The sequence below is a fragment of the Prionailurus bengalensis genome, chromosome D2, assembly GCF_016509475.1.
Source record: "Prionailurus bengalensis isolate Pbe53 chromosome D2, Fcat_Pben_1.1_paternal_pri, whole genome shotgun sequence".
NCBI classification, from domain to species: Eukaryota; Metazoa; Chordata; class Mammalia; order Carnivora; family Felidae; genus Prionailurus; species Prionailurus bengalensis.
Window position 1 is genome coordinate 31381465 of NC_057351.1, and position 14605 is coordinate 31396069.

Genomic DNA, 14605 nt, shown 5'->3' on the forward strand with positions numbered 1-14605 from the left:
TCTGCCGAAGGAGATGGCTACACAGAGGTGGCCGTGTGGAGCTGGTGTGGGCTGAACCTGCCCACGTCACACTCACAGAAACTAAGTCCCTGGTGGAGGTCAGCAGGTGGGAGGCTCTTGGACCTTCAGAGGAAGCCCATCGAGCCGAGAAACTTGCGAGTCAGGAAGCAATAATGCACATTTATTTGGTGCTCCCAATTCACCAAGCCTTTCCTGAGTCCTCTGCTGAGGGGGCGGGGGCTCACTTGTCCAAGGTCCCCTCAGGGGGCTGGGCAGCACGGGGACCAGGACCCAGCCCTGCCTGCTCTCGCAGACCGCTTACTCCCCTCTCCCCCGCCCCAGGTCAGGTACAGAGGGCCACCGTGAGTGCCCACTGGTGTGGCTTGTGATTGCTATTTGTCCTGGGTGGGAGCGGCAGTGGGGAGCTGGCATCGCCTGGGAAACCACGCTGAGCGTTTTCTGTCGTCTCGGTCCCTTCTCACACCTTCTCCACAGCTCCCGGTCTTGCCTGCGCTTGGGTCCTGTGCCAAGTGGGTGCTTCCGAGCAAGTCCCTTCCCTCCTGGGGCCTTGGCTGCCTCATCTGTGAATCGGTGGTGCTGAGGGCTGAGCAGGGGGAGGTGGCTGGCGTGTGGCCGGTGATCAGTAAACGCGGGTGTATTAGAAGAGCTCGAGGCTCTTCCTCCGGCAGCAGGGGTGAGGCTGGGAAGGCGGAGCAGCTCCTCCACCCCGAAGCTATTTTGTGCTTCTCCCAAGGCCCACAAAACACCCGGGAAATCATGGCCAGTCCTCCTACTTCCTGGCCAGCTCACCTGCTGCTTCTACCTTCTGTCTCACACCATCCTCTGGCCTCATGGTGCCCACCCCTAAGTTGGCAAGGACAGAGGGGTGCCGAGCTCAGGGGCATGAAATCCTACGGGGGATAATTCACCTCTCGGGGTCCAGACTAGGGAATCCCTATCTTCCTTCATTGGTGGTCCTGGCCAACCCTTTCTGGCAACCGCCCCCCGCCCCGGGGACTCAGTTTCCCCATCTGTGACATGATGAGGTTGTTCCTTCTAACTCCGAGATCCCAGGGTCCCCGCTGCTCTTCTGGAATGCCACCAGACTAATGGGTCGTTCTGCACACGGTGTGGGTTCTCTCGCCTTTCCCCTCAGCGGGCAGTGGGCTGAGTGGACCCCAGGCGCTGTGGGGTGAATGTCACCCCCCGGCCCCCCTGAGCCAGCCTGTGCTGTGTGGGTTTGCATTTCTGGAGCCTTGTTTCCTCGTCTGTCAGATGGGAGTAATGATGGGTGCTCTGCCCAAGACTTGTAGGGAGAGTGAGGCTTGCTGGCGACTGAGGAGGGAGTACCAGAGAGGGAGCACGTCGTCAGCAGGCACTGCGTGGAGGCTGGGAGGCGGTGGGTGAGGGCTGAGCGCCACGGGGCCTGGGTCCCAGGGTGGCTTTGCCCTCCCAGCGGGGTGCTTTAGCCAAACGCTCTTCACACAAGAAAACACTGAGCGCCCAGGCACTGATGGTGCAGGAGTGAACCACACGGGCCCAGCGCTCTCGGAGCTGCCCTTCCGGCTGCCAGAGTCGGCACGGGAGCTGACGTGGGGATGAAGGACGAGGAGCCAGGGATGCCTCACTGAGGACAGAAACCCTCGGGGTCCCCACCCCAGAGAGCCAAGGATTCGAGGCAGTCAGAGACCCTCTCCCCAGGGGTTTCCCACAGCTCTCTTCCAAGCCCCGGGGACCATAACTGGAAGAGTGGGGGGCAGAGCTGAGGCGCTCCGGGCCCCCCCGTACCTGGCCCAGCCTGCGTGTCTCAGAGGCTGGGTTCTGCTTACGGTTGTGTTGAATGAACTCTGCAGTTACGGGAGGTTTGAGAAGTTCTGCTGAGGTCCAGCCTGTGCTGCCCTTGCTCCCTGGGCAGCCCGGGAAACTGAGGCCCAGGGGACTTGGCCACAGCCACGCCTGGGCGCAGGTCCAGTGGTATTCCCGCAGCATCCAGGCCCGTACCCTCCAGCCCCGGGTGGGCCCGCACACCCAGACGCTAATGGACACCTCTCCCCACCCCACCCCCATTCTGTCAATTGATTAATAACGACATATTTGAGACAGTAGCGCAAATGAATTTCTGAATTGCGCCATTAGTGAGTAATTAATTTCTTTGCCCTGGGAAACGAAGATATCCCTGACGGGCATGTTATCTAAATCTATAAAAGAGGAGAAACGCTGAACAGGCAACTCCGTTAATGCAAACATTGATTTCCCCCCCTGCGCCCCCCCATTTCCCTCTCTCTGGTGTGAGGACTTTCCTCCCTTACCATCCCTTCACTTTTTGGGGGGGCAGCATTCGTTTTTCCAAGGAGGGGTGGGGCCCTTGGGGAGGGAGAGGGCTGCCTTCCGTGCTAATCAAAAGATCACACGCGCTCACTGCTGCTAAATAATGTTCTTATTGGATGCTGTTAAGGACACGGTTGCTGTGGAAACACAGGATCTCGACCCTCCGGGTTTGGATGCCAAACCTGGAAGGCGCACTTTTCTGCTGGAGGCCTGGAAGAGCCGGGACGAGAGAGGTGGCGAGCTTGGGGGTCGTGCTGTGGCCTTCCACACCGGCCCCTCCTCTAGGGAGTCCCCCAGGATTCCCATGTCTCCATGTGCCACCCATTCTTCCTGTACCACCAGCCCACCTGGCAGCCGGCACGTTTCTCCGGCCTCCCTCACATGCTTCCTGGACTGCGGGGCTGGTCTCCGCTCTGACGTCCCTGGCTGTGTGACTCTGGGCAAATCACTCAGCCTTTCTGTGCCCCAGGTCCCCGTCTCTAAGAGGGGATACTCGTGGTCCGAGGGTCTTCCAGGGGCAGGAGCAAACGAGTCACATCTGCTTTGGCTCTGTGGTCTGCCTCTGGCCAGCTATGTCCCTGGGCACGTCACAACATCTCTGGCCTTTGACGTGTCTTTTAAATGGGGGTAATGCTGACTGTACAAGCAGGGTGACAATCCCTGTGGCATCTGGTGTCCTGGCATGGAAGAAGACGCTTGCTCCTCCGAAGGGGACCCCGGGTGCTGGGCTCACCTGGGCCGCACCTGCTACAGACGCTGCAGCCCTAGCTGCTCGGGGTTAGGCCCGGAAGCCACCTCATTAGCTCAGATTCCAGGCCCCCGTGGGCAGCCTTGTGCAGGCCTCTGCTCTGAGGTCAGAGACAAAGGCCGCTTGCCCCCTGCCTGGCTCCGAACACTAGCTCTGGTGGGGCACCGTGGCCCCGGTGACCCAGCTCAGCCCCAATTAGTGCACTGGGAGAGAGGCCTGGCGGCTACCTGGAGCTCCCTGCACGCCCCACCCCATTCAGGTCCTGGCGTCAGCACTGACTGGAAAAGCCTGCTGTGCCCCCGTCCTGCCCTTCCCCCAGCTCATTAGTGCCTTCTGGACCAAGGGCATTAGGATGTATGGGGCCCCGGGACAGTGTATCATCTGGCCACTGGCACGTATGCCTTCACTTAGGGCTGCACCAGGGTGTTTGATGATCAGAGGCCACCCATTGCTCAGGCTCCTTATCTAGAAGATGGGTAAAATAATTCCTACCCGCCTTGTGCTTGGATCACATTTAATGATGCACGAGAAAGAGCCTGCTGGACTCTAGAGCACTGAGAGCTCTGCGAGAGGCGGGTCCCAGTGAGTGACCCCCCAAAGCAGGTGTCTGTGAAGCTGAACTTGACACGGTGCTGGTTTCTGGCTAAACCCTTGGCTTCTGTAACGATGGTCAGGTTTCCACGGGAACGACAAAACCCCACCCATGCACGTGGGTGGGACGCAGGGCACTCTCAGGGGTGGAGGAAGGCTCGGTTGTTGCCTGGGCTCTGGGAGACTCTGGGCCGGGTGCCTCAGTTTCCCCATCCGTCGGAAGTCACGCGGATGCCAATTCTGCCTCCCTCGCGCTCCCTGTGAGTGGCTGGACAAAGGAGGCGGTTGCCTGTGGGTGCAGCCGAAAGGAGCAAGCAGCACAGGCAAGGACCCCCAGGCTTCAAGCCCAGCTTTGCTCTTTCCTGGCTCTAGGGACCTGGACAAGCGGCCTGGCCGCTGCACCCCAGTTTCCTCTTTGGCCAAACAGTGCTGTGCCACTGATGTCGCATGGCGTGAGGCTTAGCAACAAATGTGCAAAGTGCCTGGTGGACAGTGGGACTTAGAAAAGGCGACTACTGCCACTGTCGGCGTTTCTCACCCTGAGGACATGACACAACTGAGGGGCGTCTTTTTGCTTCTCCCGCAAGAGCTGTGCACCTGTGGACGCATTTGGTTTGGTGTCCTGGATTGGAGACACAGAACTCCTGGGTCCCAAAGCTGGCCCTGGCCCTGACGAACCGTCATCATGCCCTGCCTGCCCGGCCACAGCTGAGGGGGTTGGGGCTGGAGCGCAAGGTGACGGGGCTTCCGCACGGAGACGGGAGGGAGAGGAGTTTGGGGCTGGCCCTTGGCTTGCATGTTCCAACCCCCCGCCCCCCCCACCCAAGAATAGCTGTCCCCCAGCGAACTGGCCCCAGATCCAGGAGTAGAGAGGTAAGTAAGCTGGGTGGGTCCACTACCCCATGTTAGTGATTATTTTCTTTCTTATTAGCAGCTGGAACTGAGTTTCAGCTTCTAGGGGCAGTGGCTTTCCAGGGATTCTTGAGGTCCTGGGAAATTCCCCAGGGGAGGCTTTCACTCTTCAGCTGTGAGCTCTGATAATTCTCACTCCTCACAACTCCTGCCCTGGGGGCTCAGGGTGGGATGAGAAGAGGGCAGGGGCAGAACCTGGTCTAGGACCGGTGGTGTGCCCGAGTTGTGCGTGCAGGCACTGGCACTGGCCAAGTTGGTCGCAGCAGATTATAGTCGGTGGGGCTCCTTAGGACACCAGTGCTAAAGGCTGGGCTGGTGGGGTAGGGGCTGGTGAGAAGGGCCACAGAGCCAGAGAATCTCAATGACCACTCCTCCTTCTCTCCAAGCTCCCCTTCCCCAGAGGGCAGAGCTCTGGGGCTGGGGAGCTGACAGCAGGCTAAGGGAAAAGGGCCCTAGGGGAATCAGGTCCTCAGGACCCTAGACTGAGCAGCCTTGGCCAGAAGGTAGTGGGCGAGTCAGCCTGGTGTGAAGGGAGAGTCGGGCTCCTGGGATCAGAGTCCGCACTTCTTAGAAAGTGCTCTCATACTTAGCTGGGAGACCTGGGGCAAGAACTCAACCTCTCTGCACCTCGGTTTCCACATCTGTGAAGTGGGGTTCATAGTATCATATATCATAGGACTCTGGCAATGTGTGTAATAGGCATGCAAAATGCCCAGCATGGTGCCCTAGCACAGAGCAGCTACCAAATAAACAATAGTAGCTTTAATCCTTACAGAGATATTGTGAAGTTTTAAAATGATGATTCTTATAAGAGCACCCAGGTCAGTGTGTGACACTAAAGGGTCAAAACCTGTTGGTTTGGAAAGATAAACCAAGCTTGAGGTCCCAGGGAGACTTAGGTAGGAAGGAGGAAGGGGGGCAGAGGTTGGAGAGGGGGACTTCTGGAGGGACCAGGGCTCACATGGCCATTTCCTGGTCATGCAGGGCCTCCCTCTCTCCAGCGTGCCCACGCTTTGGGAAAAGAGGGTGTCTTCAGCTGGCAGAAGGATGGAAGATGGAAAGGACTACCATAAGGGCAGGGAATCCCCTCTTCCAGCCATGATGGATTTACTGAGACTGGACTTACCCTCCCTCCATAACCCTACAGAACTTTACAAAATCTATGAAACAACCATTTTCTGACATCGGACAGTAGGCAGCTCTTGACTGTGATTCTTGAGAAAAGGGAAGCAAAATGGCGGATTCCGTGGTCTCTCCAGCTTCCAGCCTAGAGGCTCTATTCAGACGGCAGTGTGGGGAGGGGAACCCAAGGAGAGCCTGGTGGACTCTCTCAATGGAGGCAGTGGGTCAACACCCAAGGAGGCTGAGGCAGCTGGAACTTGTGGGGCAGAGAGCTGGGGACAGGGAGCTACGCTGAGAGAGCTTTGGAAATCTCCACAGGAATCCCCTAGATTGTGTGGCAAAATCCTGAAATGTCCAGATTTAGGATGGAACTCCACAAGGCCACCAAAGAGTGAGCAAGGAGCTTGAAGCTGGACGATTCCCAGCTTACCACAGGCTAGAAGACATCAAAGTTCAGAGTGGAGAGTCCTTCTGAAGGGCCATGCGTTAGTATGAGCAAGCTCAGAGTAAAGGGCACTTAACTGAGTTTGAAAAAAAGACTTTAAGGATCAGACTGATGTGCAAATAACCTGACTGCACACCAAGACAAAGTCCAACGTTTTTAAAGGACTACAGCAAGACCAAACCCTCTGCGATGTGAAACTTAACAATACTTGACAGGGATGGGGAACATTCCCAACTCTTTCTGTGATAACATATTATCCTTGCATTAAAATATAAGAAAAACCCAGACCAATATTCCCCAGGGATATTGGATTGAACATAAGATGCAAAAATCCTTAACAAGAGTTTAGCAAGTTGATTTTTAAAAATTACATTAAACAGTTAGTGTGTCATGAGCAGGTGAAGTTTATCCCAGAAATGCAAGGTTGGTTCAATATTTGAGAATTAATCAATGCAATTCACCGGATCAAGAGAGCCGTTGGTCACCTCAAGAGATACAGAAAAGATATTTGACAAAATTTAATATTCAGCCATGATAAAAATTCTTAGCAATGCAGAAATAGAAGAGAACTTCCTCAACCTAACAAAGGGCTACTATCATAATTAATGGTGAGTGATGAAAGCTCTCCCTGTAAGGTCAGGTCAAGGCAAGAATGTCCACTCATACCATTTCTATTCAACATTATATTGGAAGATCTAGACAGTGCAATAAGGCAAGAAAAAGAAGAAAAATTTGGAAAGGAAAAAAAAAAGTCTTTGTTTGCATTTGCAACAAAAAACAACTTTGTTGTCTACATAAAAAAAATTGTAACAGAATGTACCAAAAAACTACTAGAACCAACATATAAATTAAGCAGGGTTGCAGCACAAAAAGTCAATAAACAGGGGTGCCTGGGTGTCTCAGTCAGTTGAGTGTCTGACTCTTGATTTCCGCTAAGGTCATGATCTCAGAGTTGTGGGATCGAGGATCGAGCCCCGCTCTGCACTGAATGTGAAGCCTGCTTGAGATTCTTTCTCTCCCTCTCTCTGTCTCTCTCTCTCCCTCTACCTCTCTCCCCTGCTAGTGCTCTCTCTTTCTCTCTCTAAAATAAAAAACTAAAAAGTCAATAAACAAACATCTGTTGTATTTCTATGTACTGGCAACGCACAACTGGAAATCGTAATTTAAAAATCCATTTATAATAGCACAAATACATAAAATACTTGGGAATTAATCTAACAAAGTATACTCAAGATTTATATGCCAAATACTATAAATTTGATGATGAAAGAAGATCTCAAAAAATATAACATGTTCATGGATCAGAAGACTTGATATTGTTAAGAAGTTACTCCTCAAACAGTCTATGGATTGAATGGAATCCTAATACAAATTGCATCGTACTTTCTCATTAATATTGAGAAGCTGATTCTGGAATGTATACAAGAGAACTACAAAGAACATAGAAAATACAAAGAACAAAGAATAGCCGAAGCTATTTTGAAAAAGAAGATCAAACTTGTATAACTCATACTACCATTTTCAAGAATTACCAAATAGCTACCATAAACCAAGACATAGATAAAGGAAACAAAATGGAACAAACAGAATTAGATCCACACATAGGCGGCCAATTGATTTTTAGAAACAGACTCTTTTAAAAAGAGTTGTTTTAGGTTTGTAGCGAAATTCAGCTAAGGGTACAAAGATTTCCCATACACCCCCTGTCCCCACACATGCATAGCCTCCCTATTATCAACATGCCCCACCAGAGTGGTACATTGGCTAAAGTCAATGAACCTACATGGACACATAATTATCACCCAGAGGCCATAGTTTACATTAGGGTTCACTCTTGACGTACGTTTTATGGGTTTGGTCGAACTTACAATGACAGGTATCCGCCCCTATATGTATAATGATACATAGCCACCATTACAGCATCATACAGAGTAGTTTCATTGCCCTAAAATTCCTCCGTGCTCCACCTGCTCATCCCTTCCTTCCCGCTAACCCTTGGCAATTACCGATCTTTTTCATGTCTTTATACTTTTGCCTTTTCCAGAATGTCATGTATTTGAAAGCATGCAGTAGGTAGCCTTTTCAGATTGGCTTCTTTCACTTAGTAATATGCATTTAAATTTCCTCCATGTCTTTTCATGTTAGCTGTCTCTTTTTTTAAACACTGAATTATGTACCATGGTTTATCCATTCACCTATTGAAGGACATCTTGTCTGCTTCCAAGTTTGGGCAGTTACGAAAGGAGCGGCTATACACATTCATGTGCAGGCTTTTGTGTATGTTTTCAATTCCTTTTGGTGTATACCAAGGAGCACAACTACCAGATCACATGGTAAGAATATGTTTCGTTTTGTAAGAAACCGCCAAACTGTCCTCCAAAGTGGCTGTACCGTGCTGCATGCCCACCAGCAATGGAGAGAGGTCCTGTTGCTCCACACCCTCACCACATTTAGTGTTGTCAGTGTTCTGGATTTTGACCATTGTAATAGCGTGTAGTGATGTCTCATCGTTGTTTTGGTTTGCATTTTCTTGATGATATAGGATGTGGAGGCCCTTTTCATATGTTTATTTCCTATCTGTATATTTCTTTGGTGAGGTGTCTGTTCAGGTCTTTCACCCATTTTTAAATAAGGTTGTTTGTTTTCTTATTGTTGAATTTTAAGAGTCCTTGGTATATCTTGATAACAGTCCTTTACCAGATGTGTCCTTTGCAAATATTTTCTCCCGTTCTGAGACTTTTCTTCTCATTGACAGCGTCTTTCACAGAGTGGAAGCTTTACATCTTAATCAAATCCAGCGTCTCAATTCTTTCTTTCATGGATTGTGCCCATGGACTTTTGATGAAGGTGCCAGGTAATTCATGGGAGAAAAGGGTCTTTGGCAAGGTGTCAGGAAAGCAGAGCAATTTTTCTGTGGAACCTTGGAGCATGTGCTGTCTGCTCCGGGATTCAGCTTCCCCATTTATAATGTCATTCTCCATCCTGGGCCTCTAACCCTAACTTGGGCACTGATTTACTCTTCCACCTTTTCTCTTCCCTAGTGGTCCCTCTCCCACCTTACTCACTGCTGGATTGGAGGCAAAGGAGGAGGTGTGTGGAGGAGGCAAGAGTCCCTCCTCTTCTGAGCCAGCCTGTGGTTCTCAATGCCTGGGGTGCAAACCTGAGGCTGACAGTAAGAGGCAGTAACAGGACCTGGCTCAGTGCATTGATTGGTGACTGTGATTGAGTCATTAAGTCATGGTTGCAGAGGACTGGGGCTAGATGATTTTTGCAAGGCTGGAACGAGAGAAGAGGCCTTCAAAGGGTGGGGACTATAAACATCTTCCTGTTGAGGTCCTGACCAATGCTAAAGTCTCTTTGATAACATGCCAGACAGTCCTCTGCTTGATTACCTCTACTGATGGGGAACTCATTCCCTCTTGAAGCATTGTTCCATGTGGCATCCATCTAATGGGTAAATAGGTTTTGCTTGCTGTATCTGTCAGGGTCCCAGCAGGAAAGAGATAGACCTTGAGGGAACTACTTGCAAGTATGTAGCAGAGTGTGCATATGCTTCAGAGAGAGGGAATGTCTGAGATAGTCCATCAAGAATGCCAGACTGAGAGGTTATGGTTTTCACAGACACTGGGCAGCCATGAGAGGTTTCCAAGTGAGGAAAAGCTACAATTAATTCTGTGCTTTATAAAGATCGCTGTTGGGGCACCTGGGTGGCTCAGTCACTTAAGCATCCAACTCTTGATTTCAGCTCAAGGTCACGATCTCACAAGTTCATGAGTTCGAGCCCCGCATAGGGGTCTGTGCCGACAGCTCAGATCCTGCTTCGGATCCTCTCTCTTTGCCCTACCCCCTGGCTCGTGCTCTCTCTCTCTCTCTCAAAATAAATAAATAAATAAATACTAAAAAATTATTTAAGAAAATGAAGACTGCTGCCTGTCATACAAAGGAGAGCCCATTGGGGAGCACGAGAGGGCGTGGAGAGGAGGTGAGGCTGGAGACGCAGAGGCCGTTGGCAGGCTGTTTTAGTAGTTCAGGTGAGAGATGGTGAGGGCAGGGCTCTGGCTGCGATGGTGGACGAGCCGGAAGGGAAGGATAGGAGAGCTTCAGCGGAGCGGGGGGGATTTTGGTGAGAGTCGTGGGGGTGGGGGTAGTCTTGGAGGGGCGTGGGCTGGGGCTGCAGCGTGCGGGCAGAAGGAATGTGACTAGAGAAAGACAAGTGGCCTTTCTGGAGGGAAAGCTGAGGTGCTGAGGAGGAGCCTGTCATAACCCACGCCTCTCTCTTGGAGCTTGTGTCCTCAGACCCCCTAACTCCCACCTCAGCACCGGGCCAGGGAAGCTGCGCCCTCGGGGGATCAACCCTGCGCCATACCAGAGCCGGTTTACTGGCGACACTGGTTTGCAAGAACCAGGCGTGGCTATGTCTTTCCGGTGACCTGTTCAACGGTCTCATGTTGGCAGCTCGCAATCAGCCGTGGTGACAGCGTTTACACCGTGGGAATCGGCAAACATTGCACATCAGGACATTTCCGCAGGCTCTTTCCCGTCGCTGTTTGTTACACATCAGTATACCACTGACGCCACAGAACAGGGGCAGCCGAGCCGTGCCTCCGGCCACCGGGTCATTTGCCAGGCAAACAGCTGCCCAACTGTGGCCGGACGGAGCTGCCCCGGCCGCCTGCCCGGAACAAGGCAGACTGGTTGCAAGGTAGACGGGTCTGTATGTTGAGGGCCCTCCCAGGTCCGGGGAAAGGTGGAGGCTTTTGGGGCCCTCCCTGCCCTAGCCCCAGGGTGCTGTCACACAGCCTTGAGATAGCCAGAGGAAGTCAGGAGAGGGGATTCTGTCCCTTTTAGCATTTGGAAAAACGAAAGCCCTAGAGGTCAGGCGATTGGCCTGACACCATTCAGTTCTTTAAAACCACCCTCGAGCCGAAGAAATTGTACATTACCAGGACCCCAGAAGCTCCCCTCCTGCTTCCTCCCCGATGTTTCCCTCCCCACAAAGTGAGCCTCTGTTCCGACTCTGTCTCCTCAGGTTAGCGCAAGCTGGTGCGGAACTTTGCATAATCGGGATCACGCAGGGTGTTCTGGTCCGTGTCCCGCTTCTCTGGCCCAGTGTGGTCTGTGAGCCTTGAGCGTGACGCGCGCAGCAACGGTTCATGGGTTTTCACGGCTGCGCAGTATTCCACAGCGTACCCACTCTCTGTTCGCGGATGTGTGCCTCGGTTCCAGTGTTTAGCTGTTGCATTCTGTTGCTCAGAACATACTAGGACGTGGATTTTTTTTTAATGTTTATTTATTTTTGAGAGAGAGAGAGGGAGGGAGAACGGGTGGTGGAGGGGCAGAGAGAGAAGGAGAGAGAGAATCTCAAGCAGGCTCTGTGTTGTCAGCTCAGAGCCGGACTCAGGGCTCGATCTCACAAACTCTGGGATCACGATCGGAGCCGAAATCAAGAGTCGGACACTCAACCAACTGAGCCACCCAGACGCCCCCTTAGGACGTGGATTTTGGAGACCATACGCATGTGTTTCTGCTGGGTGTGCGCTTAGGGGTGGCGTTGTGGGATTTGGGGACCGTTTAATGCAAGTTTGACGCAACAAATAGTCCCTTTGATGTGCAAGTTCCTGAATGAGACTCCCCGGACTAGACAGAACTTCTCTCTCGGGAGCTCCCAGCCCAGCAGAGAGTGTTGGGGGGCTCAGGAGGGAGCAGGCACCTTTGGCAAAAACCGGTCAAAAACAGGTGCCACAGAGGGGGAAGAACACGAGCTCTGGGGGTTCGCAGGGCAGAGCCTGTGTGGGGGTCTGTGTGGGGAAACGGACAGGTCTGGAGGAAGGGTTTTGGGAAAGGTTGGATCCACGGAGATGCGAGGCCGGGTTTCCAGGCAGGGGACTGCAAGGGCACAGGTGTGGAGGCAGGTAAACCGAGTGAATCGGAGGGAAGTGTTTCTGTCTGGCTGGAGAGCTGGGTCTCCATGGGGCAGGTGGCTGCTAGTTAGGGTCTGGCCGCTGATCACGAAGGCGTGGAGCGCAGCCCGTGAGTTTGGACGTCTGTCCTTAGGACCCGACGAAACCTAAGGCCTCCAACAGGGGCAGGCGGGGAAGGATTGTGGGGGTACGTGTTTGCAGGGGAGCTGGGTTCAGGGAGGGGCACCAACATAGCCTGGACTCAGGAATAAAATGGGGAGAGGGGGGAGAAACGGTGATCCTAGGGGGCCCCGCAGAGCTTGGGCCTCATGGGAAGGGTGCAGGAGGCAGAAACCTTGCAGGGGACACGGGAGCCTGTGTGACCAAGCGGCCCCAGGAGGCCAGACCCTGGGCAGAGGAGCTGGACCCATTCAGGCTGCCCTCCCTTCCGTGACCTGCAGTTTCCACAGGGCAGGAGGAGGGCGGGGTGGTGGGCAGCCTTTAACTTCCTTCTGATTCACCCTTCAGTCTGGGATCCCTTGGACTCTCTTCCCTCCCCTGAGGGAGCAAGGTCTCCAGGCCCATTGCAGAGGTGGGTAAACTGAGACAGAAACCATGAGGGAAGGGTCTGATGAATTTGTCAGGAATCGGGAGGCCGGGTCTCTGTTCTGCCCACCTTCCCATCATGCTCAGGGCCTCTTCCACATGGAAAAGGAGAGGCCAGGCGGAGGGAGGGGGGAGCCCTCCTCTAGACCCTGCCCGTTCTCCACCTGCTGCTCCGTCCTGGGGCCCGAGATCTCACCGCAGACAGCACACGGTGTCTGGGAGAACCCAGGCTGGGGGTGCTTGTTGATGAACCGAGTGGGGGCAGGAGGGAGGCTTGCATTTAGAATCGGGAGACTCGGCCCAAGTCCCAGCCCCTGCTTTCCCCTTCCGAGTGGGTCCTCCCTCCCTGGGCCGCAGGTCTCGAGCTATCTTTATCTGTTCCTGGGGGCAGCACCACTGACTCTGAGGCCGGGCCTCCCTCGCAGGGAGGGGTGTGGGATCATTAAAAGAGCGATGGATGGGGGAAGCCTTGGGGCGCCCCCAGCACCAGGGAGAATTAGAAGTCACCTCACCCCCTCTGTCTAGCACGTCCAGCCTCACGACTGACGACAAGCATTGCTGATGACATTAAAAACCGTGCCAACCACACCGGTGCTGCGCACTAAGCTTTTGCTTTCATCCGAAACGCCCTCTCTCGGGGACTCTCGCCCCTCTTCGGGACGTGCAAGATTTCACATCCTGATGGACAAAAGGGTAAACAGAGGCAGAGCACCACTGTGTGACTGATTAGCCAAGGCCAGTGGGTCAGTCAGAGGGGGGCCAGCTCTGTAGGCTCCCAGCCCAGTTATGGGCCCCAGACCAGGCTGTCTGTGCCCCTTCTCGCGTGATTCTAGCCCCCTGGCCCTTCCTGGTGCGTCCCACAGCTGCTGGCCTTAGCCTAACGGGCCCGGGACTGGTACTGACAGGCTTGGGTTGAAACCCTTTCTACACCCGCTCGCTGTGTGGCTTTGGGCAAGTTGTGTCCCCCCCCCCCCCCGCCCCCGTGCCGAGTCTCAGTTTTCCCATCTGCCGCACTGGGGTGTCTGATCCTCTCAGGATTGTGGTGAGGGTTAAGGACTTTGGTGGGAGTGCCAGTCCAGGCTCTGGACATTGTCCAGGCTCTGAGCTACACACCCAAGTGTCTCCTTCAGGCCGGAACTCGGCCAGCAGGGGGTGGAGGGTTGCTTTTTCACTCGGGCTCGGCTGCAAAGTCATCCGTGGCCTCCAGCGCCAATTTTCCAAAAGCTGCCCTTTGCGCGCGTGAGCAAGGAAAGTAATCGTGTGCGTACGTGTGTGTGTGTGTGTGTGTGTGTGGACTGTTTAACCAAGGCCAGTGGTGAAGTCTCTTTCTGCATGCAGGGTCCCCAGGCGACAGTTAATAGCATGACAGGTTGTCCACGTTGGGGGCCCTGGCCTGCCCGCCTCCCCGACCACAAGCTGAGTGATGAGTAAACCAAGGCCTGACCCTCTCCTCCGTAGCCTCTCTGGTCCCCGGTCTCACCTGCTGAGCTGGTTCCAGCTCTTCAGGCCTCTAGGAGGAGGAGCTGTTTCCCCACAGTCGGCACCTGAGCAGGACTTGACCCCCTGGCCGCCCACCTGAGCAAGTGGGAACCCCGGAATGTAGTTCCCGGCCTCTACTCCCCGATCCCATCCTCCTGTCCCTTCTCCCCCTGAGCTCTGCTGGCCAGGCACCTGTCCCTGCTCGAGCCCTTTGGTGGCTGCCTCCCCATGTGCCCTTGTCAACCTCTCAACAAATCTGCTTCCTGTCACCCTTTCGTGGTCCGTGCACCAGACACTGGCTTGGGAGGGGCTCGATGGTCCCACACTCCCTCCTGCCACTGGGCCTTTTATGTGCTGTTCCCTCTGCCTGGAATGCCTTTGCCCTTTCTCCAAATTTCATCCCATTGCCCCTTTATTCTTTGCGTGTCATCACAAATGTCACTTCTGGAAAACTTTCCCCGCCCTCTCTTGCTA